At 36.3% G+C, this 21,925-nt stretch overlaps 1 protein-coding gene across 3 annotated transcripts in view; it reads right to left on the bottom strand.

Moving 5' to 3' along the window:
- Positions 1-21,925, bottom strand: part of NKAIN2 (sodium/potassium transporting ATPase interacting 2) — a 566,015-nt gene that overhangs the window by 509,476 nt on the left and 34,614 nt on the right. Inside the window, exon 1 of one of the 3 annotated variants that reach the window (XM_035320507.1) lies at positions 2,020-2,085. The exons of the other annotated variants lie outside the window; for them this stretch is intronic. The gene's annotated coding sequence lies outside the window, so the exon portion shown is untranslated. Of the gene's footprint in view, positions 1-2,019; positions 2,086-21,925 lie in introns of those variants that run through there. 3 annotated transcript variants of the gene reach the window in all.

Genomic DNA, 21,925 nt, shown 5'->3' on the forward strand with positions numbered 1-21,925 from the left:
CATGATTTGCTGAGTCCAAGTATAATTATGAGTCCTGTATAATTATGGAAAGAAACAACAATTGCTTAGAGTACGCTTGGATTTTCAATAAATGTCAAAGGCACTTCCAGCCTTGGATGGGTGCTTTTTAACGTGTCAAATAAATCTAAAATAAATACACACTGCTAGAATCTACTACAAATCAAATACATTTGTCTTCAACAAGAACAGTAACTCCCATAAAATCATCATTCCAGTCCTTTCATTCGTCCTCAAAAAAGTGAAGTTTTTAATCTGTGCAAATTTACAAATTACAAAATTAAATTATACCTTATATTGACCGTTCTTTCCTCACATGCTTAGTCCATGCAGGTAACAAAAACTATGTCATTAAATGGGGACTAAGTGTCATGAAAGAGAGCAGAAGAGCTCTTTACAAAATAATTAGTAATCTCTTTAATCTATCACCTATTGGAGGAAAATATTGGAATTGGAAAAATTGGAATTTCCTCCACCTGTGGAGGAAAAAAAAAAAAAAAAAAAGGAAAGAAAAAAAGAAAAAAAAAAAAGGAAAAAGCAGGAAACCCCCAAGCCCACAAATGAATTAGAGAAGGATTTGTTTCCATCTCCAAATAAAAAAACACAGGAAGATTTGTCCCTGTTTAGACAGCCCTTATAAGCACTTTATATGTAGTCACTATGCACAACTTGTAGTCACAAATGCACAACTTTGTAGTGCATTTTTGATGACCTAGTGTAAATTTATGCTTTTAGACTCAAAATATCTTCCATTTGCATATTTTCATCTTTCCACCCAAGGATATTGTTTTACAAAGAACACGAAAAGTATCTCATTGTTATCAACAGCAGTTTAAAAATCAGAAAAATGAAGCTCACTCGTCAATTGATGTTAAGGTGTCATACTGTGGCTATCCATTGATTGTCTTTTAAGGGTCAGAATGCATTTAGCATTAGATTATGCACTTATCATCATAATCCTCATGAGATTCCATATCAGAATCATATCATTCTAGCATGATAACCGTATTCCTCCTATAGCTCAAAAAAGTATTCCAGAAAACAAATGCTTTCAATTTTTTATAATTACATCTGACTTCCAGAGGATGTCAAATGAATCGATACATTTTAGAAGTATGTAAAGTGTTTGAAGTACTATAGGCAAAAATCATAAGGAAAGAAGCTAGCTTATATAAATCACAGGTATTTTTAACATATCTAACAGAAATAGCCTTCAGGCAAAAATGATCTCATGTTATTCCAAGGAGAGTACTTAAACTAAAGGTAGGGATCATTAGGTGACAACTAAAAATAATTTTTGTTAAAGTGATATTTCATTATGCTTAGTCACAGTGATATATTATGCCTGTAGCTCTACTTTCAAAGAAACTTCTTGGAAAGGAAAAATGTGCAATACTACTACATTAATAAAGGTCATTCACTTCTCCTCCAAAAAGATAAATTTAGGGAACTAAAGGAATTCTTAACTTCCCTTATACATACAACTGTAACTGGAACAAATGGCCACTATGTAGAAATATATAGACTAAACCATCTTTAATTTATTCAGAATAAGGACAGCAAATGATTTTAAATGTACCATAAACCAAGGGTTCAAGAAAACTTAGTATGTGCTGGGAGAGGGCAATAGGGTCACTCTGCTGTGAAAACTCATTGATGAAAAAAGTCTCAGGAGTTTTCCAGTAAAAATTTCAGAACTCATTGCAGTAGAGCCAAATGCCACAGGGCAAATCAACTGAGATTAAGCAATAATCAAGAGGTAGTTCCACCTCAAGAGACCAACAAAAAATCATCTGAAGTCAAGGTAGGTTCAGTAACTGAGCAGATTTGCAAGTACACCAGAGTGAGGCAACAGAATGTAAGCAGCAGGGTTACTTCTAGGACTGGACTGCCCCTGAAGCATGCTGGACAAAAAAGGCAGGTACCTCAATCCAGCATAAAAGCATTGAGTTAACCATAAATTGAGTTATTGGACCAGCCTGAAATGCATTAGGTTCTTACCTGACAGGGAAATCTGCTGCATCCTGTTGCTGGACTGTTAGAAACCAATGGGAATCAGGAACCAGCTTTAAGACTGGGCACAAGCATTACAAGCAGTGAGAAGAACTGTGTGTCTGATTTTCATTCACCTCTTGTCATTTTGTGGTGCTATCTCATTAGCCACTAATACCTCAGATAATTGCAGTAAAAGAAAAAATCCAAAGAAAACAAATTCCTTCTGTACTTCAGTGACAGCCTGTGAGGAACCCATCTTACACACCAAGAATAGATGAATGACAGTTTTTCACTTAATCCTTTGATATAATTCCCATTAGCTAAAGTGTCTTGAGTGAAAAAAAGTAAAAAATAAAAAATAAAAATAAAAACAAGGGTAATAACAGTAGTCCAACTGTCCAACTGCCAGCTTGGAAATTAAAATCTACTGCATTTAAAGCTGTTGCAGCAATGACAATACTATTTGCATGGCAGAAAGGAAGGAGGTTTGCTGGTCAGTAAACAGGAAGAGGCTAACTAAAGACAGAAGAGGCATCCAGAGGCAGTCACTGTTGACTTTCCTCGATGCTCTTCACATTTGTAGCCTTTGGTCTTTTGATCTTAGTTTTGTTGCTCTGTTAGAAAGTGCTTGTTTGCTCTCCTGGAGGTAGCATTGCATGTGGTAACTAATCTGTGGATCATCTAAAGTAAACCACTACTGTAGAGCTGCACAGTGAGTGAGTGCAGTGAGTGCTGAGGATGCTTAAAGACAGCCTGTAATTCAATGCAGAAAGAACAGTCCATGCAATCAATTTGAGATAATTAACAGTATCAGTATCTGAAGCAGAGATATTCGGTGAAAGACTCACTTTTACCAGAGGATGCTCCAGATTCACTTAGCTATGGCATGTGGTACACTCATGGACTGATTACCACTTTTAGTTTGATATAGTTTACAGCATTCTCCAGTATCTTCCATTTGCCAGGACTGGTGAAAGACAAAAATATGGTGTATAAATGTTCTCTTCAGTAATGTTTTCAGAAGAGTTTATATACGGTATGCCTTGCCACAGTTTTTTAATACCTTTTAAAAAACTAAAACATCTACTGCCTCAGCCACTAAAGCTTTTGTATTAATTTCAGAAACAGCATACAAATTTTTAGAATGTCATACATCTCAAAAATATTTTTTTAAAAATAAAATCATTATTTAAGATAGAAGAGTACATATGAACCAGTTATATTCCCCCTGAATAAACCAATTATTATATTCTTTAACTCTTTTATAGGTGTTGCTTTAGAAGCAGGCAATTCAAATTCAAATTTTGCTTATTCTCTCAAATTCTGCCTAAAGTCCTCTCCCAAAAGTGAGCAATCTGCTATTTGTACTGCAAAAGGGCACTTCAAAAGCAGAGATCTAGGACTAAAGCATAGGAATAGGTAAAAGCAGGTAGAAAATACATTGGTATGAGTATGAAGATGTCAGTGGAAATCTGAAAAGAGGTAAAAAAAAAAAAAAAAAAAAAAAGAGAGAGAAAAAGAAAGAAAACAATAGAGAAGAGTAAAGAAGAGTAAGAAATACTGGAGGAGGGTACAGACAAACACTGTTGTTTGTCTTTTCCATCCAACATTCTCCTGTTGCTTGCTTTCCTGATATTGCTGTACATTTTGAGCACTTTGGAACAAATGGTAGCCACTTACACAGATTCTTTGTATGTTCTGTAAAGCAAATTACCATTTAATCAACTTCAAATTAATCATAAAGTATTAACATTGCTTTTATGATTAGTTACACATCAAAACTCCTTTAGTAACCTAGACTACAAAACACAGCTGCACTGACACTGTTTCCACTCACCAAACAAGAAATAGTTCAGGACTTTACAAAGTCTAATCTCAATAAATGTCATGCAGAGCTTGCCAGTATACTTATGCTTGATTACCTTGCTATGCAGATTTTTTTTTGTTGTTACCTAATTTTTCTGTTGAACTATCAGTTCAGGTTGACCCTGCTATTGACACTAACTTTAGAACATTGGCAAGACAGGGAAGATGAACTGTAGTCTTCGTACAGTTGATAGCAAACAAGTAGTAGAGTCATAGAATTTCGTATATATGCACAAATATTTTCTATATCAACTCACTTGAAATACAAATGAAATTGACAAGACTGATATTTTTGGCTGTCAGTTAAAATTTTAGTTGAGGTGTCTGCCTAGTGAAATTGCGTTTAGAATGTGCCAGTCTTTTGACAAGCAAACCAGAAGTAAAAAAAAAAAAAAAAAAAAAAAAAAAAAAAAAAAATCTGGTATAACATTATGTTTTTCTATGGTTTTGAACTCTTTTTCTTTTTTTTTGACAGTGAGGTTGTTAACTTTTGGAACAGAATATGAGGGCATTCTTCCAGTTAAGTTCTGGCAGTATTAAAAATATATCCTGCATGGAAAAAGGCAAAAAAACAACTCCAATATGACAGAGTTGGGAAAACTGCTTTTGGTTAATACTAGAAGTGCAGCCATGGGCTACATGTAGCCTTCCAGTACAGGTGGAAGAGCAAACACAGTGACTTCTAAAAACATAAATACATAAAGAATTCATTGTCTATATAACTGAGCATTTTTTTCTACAATTACCACAAGAAAAGAAATACTGAAGTTATCATAAACCTTTGGTGATGCTATTACCTTATTTTAATGTTACTTTGTTTATTTATAGAAAGTAACTGTGAAAATATATTGTAGAACTCATTTATCAATATGCAGATTGTTTTATGAGCCCCGAGTAAAAGAACGTCTTAAACCTGGTCTGTGAACAAATAAGCAAGCATGTCATTCTCAGGATCTAGCAATTTTAACTGTCAGAACCCATTAGGAAAGGCACTGTGGGTTTTGTACTTAACATACTTCTACCTTTTCGAAAATATGTACACCAAGTTCTCAAAATAGACTTTATCTTCAGAAAGCAGCTTTACTACCTCTACTCTTAGCTGATAAATTGTATCCTTCACTTTATTAATTAAAAATAATCATAGAATCATAGAATCGTAGAACAGCTTTGGTTTGGAAGGGACCTTAGAGATTGTCTAGTTCCAATGCCACTACAATGGGCAGGGATGCCACCCACTACATCAGGTTGGCCAGGGCCCCATCCAACCTAGCATTGAACACCTTCACATGAGCAAAACTTCTGTTGAGTGCAAAGTCATTTCATAAAGCTTCCTATCTCCACATACTTTGCTAGTTAATGCTCTAAACTGAAAGAATAAAAGAACTACAGACAGACTCTCTTGCAGAATCTTTTATTAAAGGGCCATCAGTAAGTGACATATGCCAATGTGACTCTAGTGACTGTTTTTGTCTTTCCTTTTTATTGGGTCAGTTTCCAGTCTACAAAGCCACTCTTCATCTCTTTTGAATCTCTCCAAGTGCTTCAACAGCTAATGTAAGTTAAGCTTTCAGGTCTTACTTTACCTGTTCCTTTAAGTTCCGTCACTTAAATAATGTGTTCTTAGAGCAATATGGTACAGCTCTGGTAATTCAAGAACATGGTTTTTCAAAGACTACTTCCAGAGCCCAGAGCATACATTTTTAAGGAAAGGTTCACATGGGGGACATGCCTAACCTCCAGCTAAAGAAGTGCTTTTCAGTTCCTGGTTGAATGGCTCTTAGATTTTTTTTAACAAACGTTCCTCAAATTTCACTGCACGGCTCGACTGTTCTGAGAAGCTTCAGTGATAAATTGTGAACTTAAATGTAAAGATCAAGAGGCATAGAATCATTCTACCTAGGTTAGATATTGAAAGTTTAGCTAAGACTAGCTGTGCTCTAGACTAGGATCTTCTATCATCAATGGAGATAAATAGGCACCTCTGAAATATACTTCATTTCATTTTAAGGATGTGAGATACTTGCCCCTGCTTGATGTTGTTTCTTTCAATTGGGTAAAAGGACTGAGTGACACTTTGGGTGAGATGTCTAGCTTATGCATCTACTGGGTGAAAAGAACCTCAGTTTGTATGTCTGAAAAGGAGGCAGATGTGACGACAGATTATATGAATATGTTCCAATGTTGTGGTTTAGCCACAGCAGGCAGCTCAGCACCACCCAGCCACTCACTCTCCCCAGGTGGGATGGGGGAGAGATTTGGAAAGGTTAAAGGGAGAGAACTCATGAGCTGAGACAAAGACAGCCTGCTAGACAAAGCAACAGGCCAGGCACACAGGCAAAACAAAACAAGGAATTCATGCATCGGCAGGCAGGTGTTCAGCCACTTCCAGAAAAGCAGGGCTGATCATGTGTAACAGTTTTTTGGGAAGAAAAAGGGCATCACGGCATCACTCCAAATGTGTCATGTCTTCCCTTCCCCCTCTTCCCCCCACCCCCCACCCCCCTTCTTTACTCCAGCTTTTATTGCTCAGCATAATGTCATTGATGCTACATGGTGTGGGATGTCCCTTTAGACAGTTTAATTCACCTGTCCTGGCTGTACTCCCTCCCAGCTCCTGGGGCACCCCCATCCTCCTCGCTGGCAGGGCAGCACAAGAAGCTGAACAGTTCTTGGCTCTGTGTGAGTACTGCTTCTGCAACAACTGAAAACATTAGTATGTTATCACCTTTATTTTTATCAAAAATCCAAAACATAGCATCTTACAAGGCTCTAAGAATTAAATTAACACCATGCCAGACAAAATATGATATCCAGGAAACCTGAATCTAAAATATGAACTTCTTCCTCAAAGCGATTCCACATTATCAGGGGTGAGAGCCTGAAAAAAAAATGTTGATTACAGAAATGGCTTTATATCTTACAACTGTGAAGATCGAGCTGACCTTTTTGAACATCAAAGAATTACTGAACAAAAATCCCTAATGCCATTTGTTCTACTGACATGTCTAAGTCTGCTTTGTATGAACTCTACATTGAACAATCCTTCCTAAGCTGTTATTTAGACTGATGAATTCACTGGCTCCACTTGCCAGTTAGCTCTCTTCCATGAATTTGCCATTAATTTATCTCCACTCCAGAACTGCTGTGGCCATGGTACATATGTATTACTAAGTCTTCTAAAATACAGTAATAAATAACATAACAGCAATTAACTGAAATCCAGGATCCAAACACCAAAAAGGGCAATGATTACTTTTGGCATGATCCCATAGTGTGCTGAAAATCTAACATTTGGTAAAGACACCCATCTCCTGAAAAACAGACAAGAGCAAGAATATTTCTCCAGCAGATTTTGAACAACATTGGAGAAAATAAAAACAATGTGAAACAAACTGGGACACAGTATATCACTTATGAGAAGACAAATCCAAATCATGAATGCTCATTTTCAAATATTAATAATTCTCTCATCTTTGTGTTTCCAATAAACTGCATAATCTACCAGTAAAAACTTTTCAGACAAAAAGCTTTAAAAAGGTGTAACCCCGGGGATGTCATTATAGGCACAAAAATCTAAACCTGTTAAGAACAAACCTATTATGCTAAGGTCCATAATTTAGATTTTGTTCTTCCTGTGATCCTTTTTAACTTACTTTCAATCAATGTTCAGAGACCTGTATTGAAATACCATTAATTCAACAGTGCTGAAAGGTTTTCAGACTTGCACCTGGTCAGACATCTCCCCTCCTTCCCTTTAGAAATCCACAAATTATGCAAAATCTCCATATCAGTACTAAGCAACACACATTCAGCTAAAGTTCTGGCACAATATGGGGGCTACAGCTCAGCTATGTTTTTTGGTATTTTATAAGAAATCCTTCCAAAATTATAAAGAGGTAGAATTTTGACAGGAACTGACAGAAAATGGCTACTTAAAGTTGTATGATGATTTGAACTGCCCGCACCATGTTCCATACTCATTAGTTTATTTGACACAAGATAGCAGACTCAGTCCAAATCCCAATTAAGAAAATGCCACAAGAAAAATCCCATCTCTACAACTTCATACCATCACAACAAGCACAGCAAAAATGCCCAAGAAGAAACAGATCTCTGAGAAAGAACTGTTCGTTATGATTAAGGACAGCTTCATGAGATGTAAGGTGAACATGCTGACAGAGTAATGCCACAGAAGGAGAGCAGATGCTCACATCAGATCTCTTCTGCAATAGGGACACAGCCTGAAAAGCTATTCTTCTAGAAGAGCTAAATTCAATAACAGCAAGAATATACAAATACAGAGAGCTTGCTTCAGAGCACTAAATCAGGCTAAAAAATAAAATCACAACAAACTCCTTCACTTTAGTTGGAAAGTCTTCCAGGGAAAGAAATGGTAAGATAATATTTTCAAAGCCAGTTATAATGTGAAACAGAATCTGACAGATCTAATATGATACATCAAAGCAAAGCAGAAAATGAATGCAGTTTCTCTGAAAAGTGATGAAAATCTACAGTAGTTTTTAGTACTGGTGTTGTGATCCTCAAAGGTATCACCACCAGCTTCTGAGCAATTCTGATCTCATTCCACTCCCTACTCCCAGCTCTCAGATATGCAATTTTTAAGGAAATTTCAGAGGAAAGAGCTGAGGAAAGAGCCCAGCAGTGAAACTTGGTGAGGGTTTGAGCTGATCTGAGTGAAGATGTTCTTCCTGTTGTCTTTCACAACTGACTTCTCCTTGACAGAGGTTTCAAGAGTGGATGTCAGTAACAAGCCCTGGATTCATTCTCTCTTTAATTTCCTCCCCTTCCCTAAGTTCAGTCTTCAATGGATGCCACCGTTTTAGGGTCTGTAAGCAGATTCACATAGTACTACCTGCTCTGCTACAGCTGCGGTTACTTCTTGCACACAGGGGCCATTTCTGTGACCATCAGGTTGCTTCATTCTAGTAGGACAACCTAAAGAGATCTAGCATAAATTAATTGGGCTCGTTGTTACTGGCCTTCAGCAGGGGTAGGTTTACTCAGTCTTTTGTCCCTTGTCTCAAGAGCACCTCATTACCCTCGGTGTATGTTCCCACAGAAGTTTTTGTGAATTGTCATGGAAACCAGAACATACTGTACTGCAATGGGCTTCAGTTGGCAGGACATGTATGAAAGATCACTACACCTAAATGCCAGGAAACCTCTATTTTGCATGATGCCAAATCATCAGATTAACTCTGATAACTTTACTTTCACATTTGATACTTTAAAATGTCACAGCAGATCATTTGAGGATAATTCTAGCAGCCTCATCTAGAGCCTTCATATGACAACTGTCTTATGGCTTTTCCTATTCCTGCTCCCATCCTTTAAGGATGTAGGATGCAGTATCTACCAGGTAAAACTGATTCACTTTAGGATATTTTCAAAAAGAAACAAAAAAATGTTCTTACAGCCTTGGTAATTGCAGGGAACCATACTCTGGAAGATTCAAATTTAGATTTTGGGAAAGGGTATCTTGATTCTACTTGAGATAACGTCTCTTAATCTTTGAAAGGAACAACATGAATAATACTATGCTTTACAACAAAAATAAAGGCATAGCACAGCACTGCTTTTTTTTTGAAAACAAAACAAAACAAAACTATCCATGGGCAGTACTGCAAATAGTATGAATACAGTTAGTTAATAATTTATTGAGCTTTCAGAAAGAAGTCTGAAAATCTCCTGCTAATAACCTTCTGATCTCAAGTTTTTGGTAAAATAGACACTGTACCAACTACCCTGCTGCTTGCCACCATAATTCAAAGAGATTTAGTACCTGTGCTCACTTGGGGGAGACTTCAGTTTCAGTCTGAAACTTGCAGCAAATCAATATAATCTGCATTACAATACATGGTCTGATTCAAGTGACAGGATACTTTTTAATGATCTCCCACTGTGTATCACTTTTATGTTTTATTGTTGAAATGTTATTTCAGTAACAATATTTTTCCTGAGGAAAAAAAATAAAAATAAAAAAATAAATAATAATAAAAAGACTGCTTTTGTTTCTGCCAGCATCAGCTTCTTTATTTTAGCATTGCCTAGTTCTGTAATGTTTTCAGTCAGCTCCACCTTCAAGATAAAGATAAAGGCAAGGCTTTAAAGTTATACTGTTAACTTCACAAAGTATCCATTAAAAACAACAACAAAAATGAGTAAATATGTACATAGATGACAATGTTTATACCACTGAGTAATCTACATAATTCTCTCCCTAGATAAATAACAAGCCTAGTGACCAGACTTAAAGGAAGCATCTATCAATACTATCAATCCTCTTCCAGTCAATTTTATTGTATGATACCAATATCTGATTTTATTCTTCGCAGTCTTCTTATCAGAATCACCCTCTGACTTCACATTATCTATAATTTATCCTCACAGGAGAGGAAAAGCACAACAATATAGTAAGTTGCCTATGTCTTGATTTATTTATAATTTAATATCATGTATTTTCTTAGGATACAAGAAAATGCTATTGTTTTACCTTTTCAGAATATGTTCAACAAGCTGGCTGAAAATCTCTAGTAAATAGGGCATCAAGGTTCTGTCTGCACTTTTATATACCTCAAAACTTAATAAATTTGAGCAAAAAAAATATTTTCTTCTCTCAGAGACTCAGAAACAGCCACCAAGGTTAGTAAATGACATGGCCAAGGTCATCAGTAAACCTGGTGGTACAGCCTGACTTAGAGTGCAATTGTCTTGAGCCTCAGTCCTACAGCAGAGATGTTAAAATATTAATTAAAGTCAAATGAGAAAAAACTTGATAATGGCTTAAAAGAGGGAAAAGCAGCAGTGTAGAATATCCTGATACAGCCCTGAAATGTTTCTCCCTATGAACAATAAAGCATCTAGAATACCCCGGAGAGTAGTTATAACGTGCACAGAAAAGGTAACAATAGTAAGAATACAGAAATTAAACTGAAAATACTTAAGAAATTGAAAAGAAGACTAAAAGAACATTTTATATACATCGGCTTGGGATATTCAGAAATCCAAATAATTCCAGTCCAATCACAGGTGTATTCTCTAAAAACAAATCCTTCTGCATAAGACTTCATTAGGCGTGGTGTGACTAAATCAGGACTAAATGCCTACATCTACACTAGCAAGTAGTGAACACAAATAGGAAGAGATTTGCAGAGCAAAACAGTTCGTGTTGAAGACCAGATATCCATACATTTGAGGTTTCACTTTCAACTTGCTCTAATCTAGGCCTGAGTTTGTTTTCATAACAAGAGCCTACATGCAATCCTAGCAATCCTAGTTTAGCTTTATCCAGTCGATACCATGAACCACAGCACTGAAAGTGGGAGTGAACAGGAGATCCACTTCAAAAGCACACTCCCAAGGTAAACAAAACATCACTACTACAAATGTATTCAGTAAACCCTCTGGAGAAAAACTAGTACACAGGCTAAGTGCACTGACTAGTTCTGACTAAGGATGCTTAAAGAATAAGAACATGAAGGAGAAGGTTAGTATCAGGAAATAACAGACCTTAGAAGGAAAAACCATTAGGTTATGGTATACAGGCAGATGTTTTCCATTCATTGTCTATGAACAGCTTGAAATTTGAGTTTACTATGTAAAGTGACAAAATAAATAAATAAGTAATTTCTGAGAATGAGAAGGAAAAACATTTCCAAGCCATTTGAAAGGCTCGTGAATGCTTTTCTTAAATTAAATTCTTGATTCATCTGCTATCATCATAACTCATTTGGCAACTGACTGTGAAAAAATAACCATGTTGGAAGAGGGTTAAACTAGATAGATTGGCTGACTTGTTACCAGATAACATCTCACACTTCATGAATATCTACAATTCTGTAAAAAATCACTTTGCAATTAAAGAAATAAACCTCTACAGAGGCATGTGGGAAAGCCACATGAGTAGTCTACAATCCTGATTTTTTCAATGACCACAGTTTTTTTTTTTTTAGTGCTATTTTCAAGCTGGCTGATCAGAAAGATATACAGATCAGAAAAGCACTCATCTCTCTGAATTTCTCCTTTTCTGCCTTTCATGAGCAAATCATTTTTTCCATTTTAGTTTCCACAAGGGTGCTAATGGAAACCCATTTTGGGCTAAACAAATGATTAAAGCTAATGGATCACTAATGTGTATCACGAGAAGAATTTTATGAAAGTCAAACTCTCAAATTCACATATCATCCACAAACAGGTGAGAGTAGAAGTGGAGGGAACATTAACATCAGAGACTGATTTCTCTGCATGAATCTAAGTTATATATGGGGAAGAAAAGGAAGAAGTACTGACAAGTGTGAAAACAGTCAAGCAGGGCATGGCAGCTTTGTTATGTACTTATAAAGGTGTACAGCTCTGGAGTGGCTTCTATTTCTGAATCTATATCTACTTTTAGTGTAAAGCCACCCCCAAAAAAATCCTTATATCCTGTTGTAAGTATTACAAAACTGTGAGAAGTTCTCAGGTGTCTGCATGAAACTACAGAGAGATTCTGCAGATTTGTCTTGGAAGCCAGAATATATGGTTACTATGTGTTTCAATGCAGCAGGATGAAAGTTAAAGAATCGTTGGTTATTCAAGCATAGGATTTTTTGTTTGTTTTGTTTGTTTGTTTTTGTTGTTCTTTTTTTTTTTTTTTCTGAGAAAACATGAACCCACAGACAGCTCTGAGAATTTTCCATTTAACCAGTTCTGCTTTGTAAAGGTTTTAATTTTGTCCTTCAAAACTAAGTATAGGATAAAGCAAAAGGCGAGTGCCATTGATATATAGAATGGGTTTATTCTATGCTGAGAGTTTGTACCTTTACAGGAGAGTTGTGACAACTCTAGAAAGCACCACCCATTTAAATCACTGTCAGAAAAGATTGCCAAAAATTAAAAGAATAGACATTTATGGAAAGGTCATAGGAAATGTTTCTCACAGTAGCTTCTAAAAGACACCTACTGCTCTTTCACTGAAAAATTATATTTACTGTAAAGTAATCTCTCTGGATTAAGCACAAAACTGTTTTATGCTCTTCACTTGCCCATTTTTTAGTAGTAATTAACTTAGAAACATAACCAAGATCCTGTATTAATATCATTGACAGAATTATTGAAAAACAACAGCAACAACAACAAAAAAAAACTGAGTCTAAACACAAGCTTTATTCCAGAACTGGAAAAATAATGCCACATTTCTGCAACATTCTTTCTTAACAGGAAGTTAGCAGGCATAGTTATTGATTACATGGAAGCCCTTTAACACTTTGGTTTTATGCTTTATACTTTGCATCCTTTTTGTCATGTCCTACTGAAATACCAATTGGAAACCCATTTATCCCTGTGTAACAAAATTTCCATTGAAAAGTCCACACAGCAAAGGTGTAATGGATCTTTTCCATCAGCAGGTTCAACAGCATGTTTTAAGTATATACATCAGAAACTGTAAACAGTATGTTTATTGCGATATGCATGTAATATTCTCTGACCATTCATTTTTTAGCACATTTTAACTTTATCTCTCACTTCATTGCTGTGTTTAGCCAATATAATGAGAAATGTTAAAAAGATTAGATTTCTATTTTTTCATTGTGTGTGTCACAGTTTTTATGCCATTAAGGTGTAGAGGGGTTATATTTAATTTATTGTGCTCTCAAAAAGAAAATATATATATATATATTCCAAGCAATTACTTCAAGTATGTGAATCAAAAAGGAAATGCAGTCTTAATCAATAATATTGCTGTTTTGGTGTTCTCTGTATGGATCATGGATATGACCCTGTTTTGATCCTTTTGTGGTATAAAATCACCTTCTACATCTAGTATGGTACTGGTTTTTAATAGAAGGACCACTCTTCCTGGTGATAAGAAGTATCTCACTGTATTTGTCAAATCCACTTTTCTTGTCTTTGAAAGGTGAGATGTTTCAGTATTATTTTGCTATTCCAAATACCTTCATTACCTGTTTTTATTTAATGTCTCATTTTTGTTATAGTATTTCCTAAAAATGATATTTAGTCCTTCTCATGCCCAAAGCAATGCACAAGTACTAATTAGTGTTGATTCAGAACAGGCAAAAACTCTGGAGTGTGAGCTAGAAAGGCATGCCTTTGTCTACTTAGGTATAATTGTTTTAAGTATACACCACAAAACCTCTTTACTACAATTGTCTATTAAGATATGTTGCAGAGGTCCTGGACTTATAGATCCTGCACTTATCTGTGTTTTTTGTTTGTTTGTTTGTTTTTCCCCCCAGCATTTAGAGGATAATCTTTCCTTCCATTTGCGGAAAATTTTCTTTCCAAGTTACACAAATTGCTATGATATTTTTATTAAACTCCTTGGATAATATATATGATATCTCATTAGTTCAATTTAGCTCTAAGTAATACAGCAGTTTAAAGTGTTTGCTCCTATTTTTATTTTTTTAGCAGAGAAGCATTTTCTTATAGAATATTTGATATCAGTAATACACTACAGGCTTCTTCCCAACTATGTTTTCTAAAACAGGTAACAGCTGTTGGGACATAAAATCTGATGCTTTCTTCAAAAGCCAACATTTGTTCCAGAGAAATGCTTTCCTTACAGACCCTTTGTCCTCCTGACCTGGAGTCTGCCACAACAGTGCCCAGCTGATCTTCTTGGTGAGGTTCATGCTTTAATGAACCACAGCAGCCTTAAGCTCAGCAATCAACAAGGATGATTTTATGTGGCTTAAGAATTTCACCCAACTCCCAGTCTGAGCCATCCAACCAGGGCTGCATTGGCTGTCTACTGTTTTTGAGACAACAGTCCTTGGCAGTATCAAATTATTTTACCTTCTTCCACCTATGATTTGATGTAAGTTCCAAAGCCTGTCATTTCATTTTCAAATCCTGTCCTAATTACAGAGGTGGAGAGTTGAGGAAAAAGGCAAAACCTGTCTGACTACGGTCAGCTTGTTTAAGCTAAAAGATTTTAAAATGTAATACTTTTGTTTCAACAGAAAATATCTAATGACTGGTACAATGACCTTCCTAAAAGCAGATCATATTTTTGAACACTGGACACACTAATGTCTTTCAGATAGGATGAATCAACTGCAGTTTATTTTTTGCCTTTTTTTTTTTTTAAAAAAAAAAAAAGACCTTGGGTCAGGTTAATTGAACCTTGCTATTAAGTTTTGTCATATAAGGAGCTAAAGTATTTGGTTTTGTTTGTTTTTGTCTGTTTGTTTTGGATTTTGGTGTTTTGCTTTGTTTCTCCCTCTAAGTAAATGCTTTTATTATCAAATTCTGAAACCTTGTGAAAGGATTAGAAAGAAGGCAAGTTGAAGGAACATAAACTTTAAAATTGAAGAAGATGGAAATTTTCAACTTCCACTGGAATTATATAATGTCTTTTTTTTTTATTATTTTAATTATATTCCTGATTAATATAGTTATATTACTGAGATTTGTCATTGATGTGACAGATCACAAGCATACAAAGCTGTTGACTTCTTCATACATTCTATTGTAGATATTTTGGATTGAAGAGAGGGAAAACAGAAAAGAGGAAACTGAGTAAAGGACTTAAAGACATACTCTGGCATGATCAACCATCTGTTTCTCACAAGAACCTCACAGCTCCTTCCCTAGCTGTGTTGTGCATATGATATCTGCACCTTTGCCAACCTGAAGATTAAGAGACCAACTTAAAACTGGTGTTTCCATCTGCTCCTGCTTAGGTCATTTAGCTATCTAACTTATGCTTGATTCTCTGCTGGAGGTGAAATCAAGTCATGCACAGAATCACTTACAAAGCCTATGAGTAATCTAGAAAAAGGATAAGGCTCATTCCAGTTTAATGACAGGAATTTTGGAAAGAAAAATGCACACCAGACCACATTAGTGGTAAATCTACATGACTCATTAATTATAATAGCTCAAACTTCTACATATTCCTAATGAAAGATCAAGCCCATGCCATTTAAGATTTTTATCCTGTTTTCACAAATCAACCTTAGAAATATAATTAAATATATATATATAGTCACTGACACTGTGTGAGAATGTTTACAAATTTCTCAGGTGCCAAGAACTGAAGACAGGGTTCTTTCTGCCTGCTGCTCAACCATGTTGCACAGGATTTTTTAATGCCTAAAGTTCACTCTTCTATACTGCCCAAGCTTGGGAGTTCCTTGACTAGCTATTGAAGATATACCAATATCTTCAAAGCAGCCTCAACTGTTCCCATGTCCCAGTACTCCATATGTAGAACTGACCTGTCAGTTTCCTGAGCCAGGATGTGACAGCAGTGTCAGGTACATTGCTCAAAAACAAATTGCTGTTCCCCTGTCAGACTGAATGATGACATCATTTGTTTGTCTTTTTTTTTTTTTTTCAAATCGTTTTCTTTCCTTCAGTAGTGTTTACAAGTCTTTCCAGTCTCATACAGTTTTGAAACATAGTTAACAAAATGTATGCCCATTCAAGAGCATTAACAACAGCATTGATGGAGATCCTGTGCTGTCCCCAGGTTCCAGGTGGCACAGAAGGAGGTAAGGACTGCCACCATCTGTACTGGCTCTTCACCTGGCAAGTTGCACATACAGCTTTGGGACTGCTCTGCTGTATGCCAGCTGGTAAATACTGACTGGGGTGAGAAGCTGAACTTTACTTCCATAAAAAACATCAAGGTTTCAAAATCTTTCTACATTCTGCACTAGAACTAAAAGAAAATCTTAGAACAAACTAAGGCAAGAACACTCAACAGCAAATAGACTTGAGATCTCAACACTTCCTTGAAACTTGTGAGACCAAGTTTTAAATTAAGCCCAGCATAGACACTAACTCGAGTTTTAACTCCTAGGAAAGTATTTGAACACCATCTATCCCAGGAAGACATATCCGGATAAGAGAATGTGGTTGCTTTTATATGGTTCACTTTCTAAATTTCATCCAAACCAGAACTCTGATGAAGCAGTATCTTTTCTTGAAAACCATCCTGACAGAAAATGTCTGTGCAGATTTATTGCTGGTACTCCCACACCACAACTTATTGCTTAGTCAGTGCTGCTGAGTACATTGCAAGAAATTCACAACTCGTCTGGATGGTACTGTTTCCTAGACCTTACTGTCATCAGTTAAAATGTCCCAGAGGACCCGGACCACTAAATTAAACTCAGAGTGACAGCAATGCCATGAGAACTGACTGGCAACCAAGCTACCTGAAGGTACATACTGAGGCACCTTACTGCAAGTCTGGATAGTGTTTACTAAGATAGCCTTTTGTTTTGTTTTGTTTGTTTGTTTGAGTTTTAAAAAGCCACCATTGCAAATCTTTCTATTCCCAGTCTTTCCATTTCATAAAGGGGCTCTTTCAATAACGCTTTAACCTTTTTTTTTTTTTTTTTTTTTCCCTCAGTGCAGCAAACTTCATTGCTAGTTTTGCAGCTGATCCCATCATTGATGAGACCCAGCTGATTATATTGATGAGACCCATCAATATAATTAATGGCAGTTTCAGAATGCTTTCCAAATGTGACCGGAAGGATGATGCTTCCCCTTTTTTTAATTGTACCATATTGTTATGTCCTTTTCTTCGTGACTCTTAAGAAAACTGAAGAGGCTCATTACACCTTTTTATTATTCACTGGGCAATGGTTTTAATCCCCCTATTCCATCAACAGGTTCAGATTTTTGTCTTGGGGTTTTAATAAGTTCATAAAAACGACAATATGCTCTGGTGAGAAATATATCCCACAAGGAAACAATATATTCATTAGCTTCTTAGAAATCCCAGGCAAGTCACAAGACTTGGAAGTCATGAAGAGAGAGGTATGTATATGCTGCATGGCTGGAGCTCAGTAGTGAACTATTTTGAAAATCAGTACACCTGGAAAGGCAAGGAAGATCCAGAGAAAGAACAAAGTGCTCAACAGTGTTTAAAGTAAAATGAATAAGCACAGATTACTTTATATAAGGAGGCCAACAAGTCTGAGCATAAGGCAGAAATAGGAACAAAATCACCAGAGTGAATCTTTGGGTAAGAAAAGCTCTCCAGACTTTGACTAAGATTTAGTGACAGAGTTGAGATGCTGGATCTCAACATGCTGTGAACTGACCAGCAGTCCCCAGCTGCTTCCCCCAGTCCATCCTCCACTTGTCTCTAGTAGCAGGGGAAGAAATGAAGGAAAAGGAGCTGGGGGCAGGAAGAAGAGGAAGAATGAATTCCAAAACATGAGTCCAGCTTACACAACACTGACCATTTGGCGTGATTAACGACAGCCTATCTCCCCACTAGATCGGTCTGGCTGACTGAATCATCCTTAACATGTGCAGCATTACCTACTCATCTTTAGGGTGTTTCTGTGACCCCTCGTTAGCTGGGCAGAGCATCCCTCCTGAGGAGAACCCCAGTGGCCACGGTGTTTCTGCTGCTGTCCAATGTACTGGGGTGTCCTAGGCTGCAGACATTTCAGCATGCCTACACTTGCCCCATGACACTAATTATTTTATTACAAGGTGAAGGAAAAGATGCTTCACCTGTCTATACCTGAGTTTGAGCTACTAAAGATTTTATGTCAAAGAGAAGTTTTATCCCTCTGCTAAAAAATACTCTTCAATAAAATGACACAAAACTTAAAAGTTGAAGAAATCAGAGATGGCTTTGGTGCTTATATATGCTGTAAATAGGATTTTGATACCAGGCACAGCCTGAGGACTTCAAATGTGAAGTTGAAGTTATTTTTTGCACGTTATTTTTTGTTGTATTTTTTAATAGGTAATCCCCAAATAGCACTCCTCAACACTGATCGATTGAAGTGATATTGGAAATACAACTCTATCTCTTTTATTGGAGCTGCTTACAAAACAAAAGGGTATTAACAGAATTGGGAGATGGGGAAAAGAGTATGATTTTATCCATGTATTTGAAGGAAGAATCAGTCTGGGAATAAACAACAGATTAGTAAAATGTTAGTTGCTAGGATGAAAGGCTTTCTATACACTATCCACCAACCTGTGCTACTGCAAAGCATTTTGAAACACTTCTTACATTGACACAGTAGTAACTAAGGTTTTATACTGAACATACAAGGACTTACTTTGTCTTACAAACTGCAACAGTATTAATTTCTAAAAGTTGCTGTACACCAGATTATGGAGATTTCTGAGCAAAACATTCAGTAAACAACAGACTGAAAGTGACGCACAAGGGCTTCCATAGGTAATGGTGAACAGTCATGGTGAAATTTATATTATCTGACTTAACTCCCCCCCAAAGTTGGTTATATATAAACTAGGAAATCTACATTGCCTGTGGTCAATGGAAATAGGTTTATCCTGTGGACAATTCATCTCAGCCTAAGTCAGATGTCTGAACTGGACAAACAATTCCAGAGGACAAATCAACTTACTATTACCCCTCCTCTCCTGCAGTTGTAACTAGCTTTATCTCAATAAGTCATTTTTAAATCCTTAACCCCATTTTACATGCTGTTTCCTGGGGAAAATGGGATTTTGGCTTTTTTCATTCCTCTCTCCACAAAATCTTTGTAACAGGTAATGCAGATGCACTTAATCTCGAAAGACATGGTCATCTACCCACCTTTCCCTATGAGATATAGATTTAGAAGTCTGAAGATTAAAATGTCCTTGTTTTTAAGTATTTCACTTTCAATCCTAGTGTTTTTCAGTTCAAAGGGAAGAAAAAAAAAGCTGAGTAGACGAGGAGTTGGCTTCTTTTACCTCTTTTCTGTATATTTTACTTGCATATGATTGTGAAACATATTTTTAAAAGAGTGCAATTCTGAAAGAGCTCTAGACTGTATAGCCCTGTCTCATCAGCAAAACAGTTTCAATAAAAGGTTAAAGCATAGCAACCTGCATGCTGATTTGATGGCTCTGGAAAAGCCAGTTAAGGGCCGAGAAGAGAGAGAATGTTATTCATCTCTACCGAGTCAATGCCAATTAGTGCCACTGGTAACAAGCTACAAACTGGATTAGGAACCAATCAGATATTCACAATGTTGCCTTTTAATAAACTCTTCTGTGAATGACTGATAGAAAATGTTTTTATGTTGGTGCATCTAATGGGCCTTTTGTATACAGTAGAACATCAACAAATTAGTCAGCTAACGAAACATCATTATGCTACATCATAAAAATAAAATGAAAGACATACATAAAATTTGACAGCGTTGTTATTCCTAATTCATGGTGCTGTATCTAACTTTGACATGCATGTTGACATTAGAGCAAACTCTTCATTCACAATACACTCATCTCAAACATCCTAACAGATTGCTGCAGTTTAAGAACTCTTATCTTAATTAAAACTCTCTAACTTGAATGCTAGCATTCATATTTAGGCACAGTTATTCTCTAAATTCATTCACTCCTCATTTGTGAGCAACTTTTTAACTTGCACATAAAATTAAGCTATTTACAATGCACATTGACATGACCCATCTTTTTTCCCTTGCAAAAAGAGCTGTTTTGAGATGAAGTTTGATTGTATTGTGAGGCACTTGGTAGACACAAGCTCTTATGAAAGAAGAAGCGAACATTACCCTCTTCTCAGTCATCAGAATGTACATTGCTTTTTAGCTCATTAGTCTTGTCAGACTCAGAATTTGTATCACTTTTACTCTTCAGATATAATTTCTCAGACATCTGGATGTAACTAATTACACATCAGAGAAGTTAAATGAAATTATGAAATGGAAGCTTTGATCTTCTGTTCCCACACTACTCAGGAATACTACTGAGGTCTTCACGATACTCACCTTTTTAGTGTAGAAATAGCTTGTTTAAACTAAGTTGTATTTGCTGCCATCTCTTAGAACACATAAAAAAAAACATACAATGAAGAACTAACAAGAGGTTTAATTCCTTCCATCTTTGTTTCCATACCACCTGCAGGATGCTTTTCTTCCCTGCCAAAAACTGCCAGCTAGATTCCCCTTCCAATTAGCAAGTGCTTCAAACATGGTGCTTCTTCCTGACCCTTTGTTTCTACTGTATATCTCCACATCACTTCTTTCCCCCATTAAAGCAGAAAAGTGTTCCTGAATTCTCCTCCCACTTCACCACCGGCCTGGAAAGAGACACTGAGGCTTATTATGGGTATAATCCCAAAGACTCAGTGCTCTGTTTGTCAGGTAGGTACCTCAGAGACCTGGTCCAGGAGTGAAACTGGGAAACTGATCAGGACAAAAACACTCTTGACTACTACCAGTAACAACGGGCAGAAAAGAGAGACTCTGGATATCACCCTTACAGGTTGGCAACTTTCCCATACCAGCACTTGAGAAGTCCAACAGCATCAGATTCCTAAAGATTAAAATTGGTCTCTTCATGTCTCAACCGTTAAATCATATCAACATTTTCTTTTATGAAGCATTATATTCAGATAGCTGCTACTTAGCTGCAAAATTGTTGATATGGGTCATACAGGCTAAAAATAAAAGGCAGAGAATACCTAACAAAACCCCAAACCCTATCTTCCTAAATCAGTAAGGGTTTCTGTTCTTCAAAACAACATTTGAAGACTCCCATAGTGTGGAACAACTGCTTTTTCTATTACATGATCATTTTACTATTCTTTCAAATGGGATGTGGGCATGTGGACTCCACACAGCACCCATATTAAAATAGCACATGTTGGCTTCAAAGGAGCTATTATGCAGTCTATAAGTTCAATGATCTGCAAAGCAATAAAGAGCTCCTTCTGTAGCCCTTACAGACTATTGAGTAAATAGCAAGTGTTTAAGAAAACTCCATAATTACATGTTTACACACTGGAGCCATTATGGGCAATCTAAAAAAAAAGTACATGTATTTTTCTAAAAAAAAATCCTTAATTACATTTTTACATGATTACAGCTCCTTTAATGCCACTAGGGACTATCTGTTACAGAATATATAGGCTGAAAAGCTTACAGTTACAGGCTGTATTTACATATAGTAAGGACAAAATAAGATATCAGCTGAATATTTTAGAGATTTAAGCGTGATATTTTTAATTAAATATCGAGAAGAGAAGAGAAGAGAAGAGAAGAGAAGAGAAGAGAAGAGAAGA

This window comes from Oxyura jamaicensis, chromosome 3, assembly GCF_011077185.1.
Source record: "Oxyura jamaicensis isolate SHBP4307 breed ruddy duck chromosome 3, BPBGC_Ojam_1.0, whole genome shotgun sequence".
In the NCBI taxonomy this organism is placed as follows: Eukaryota; Metazoa; Chordata; class Aves; order Anseriformes; family Anatidae; genus Oxyura; species Oxyura jamaicensis.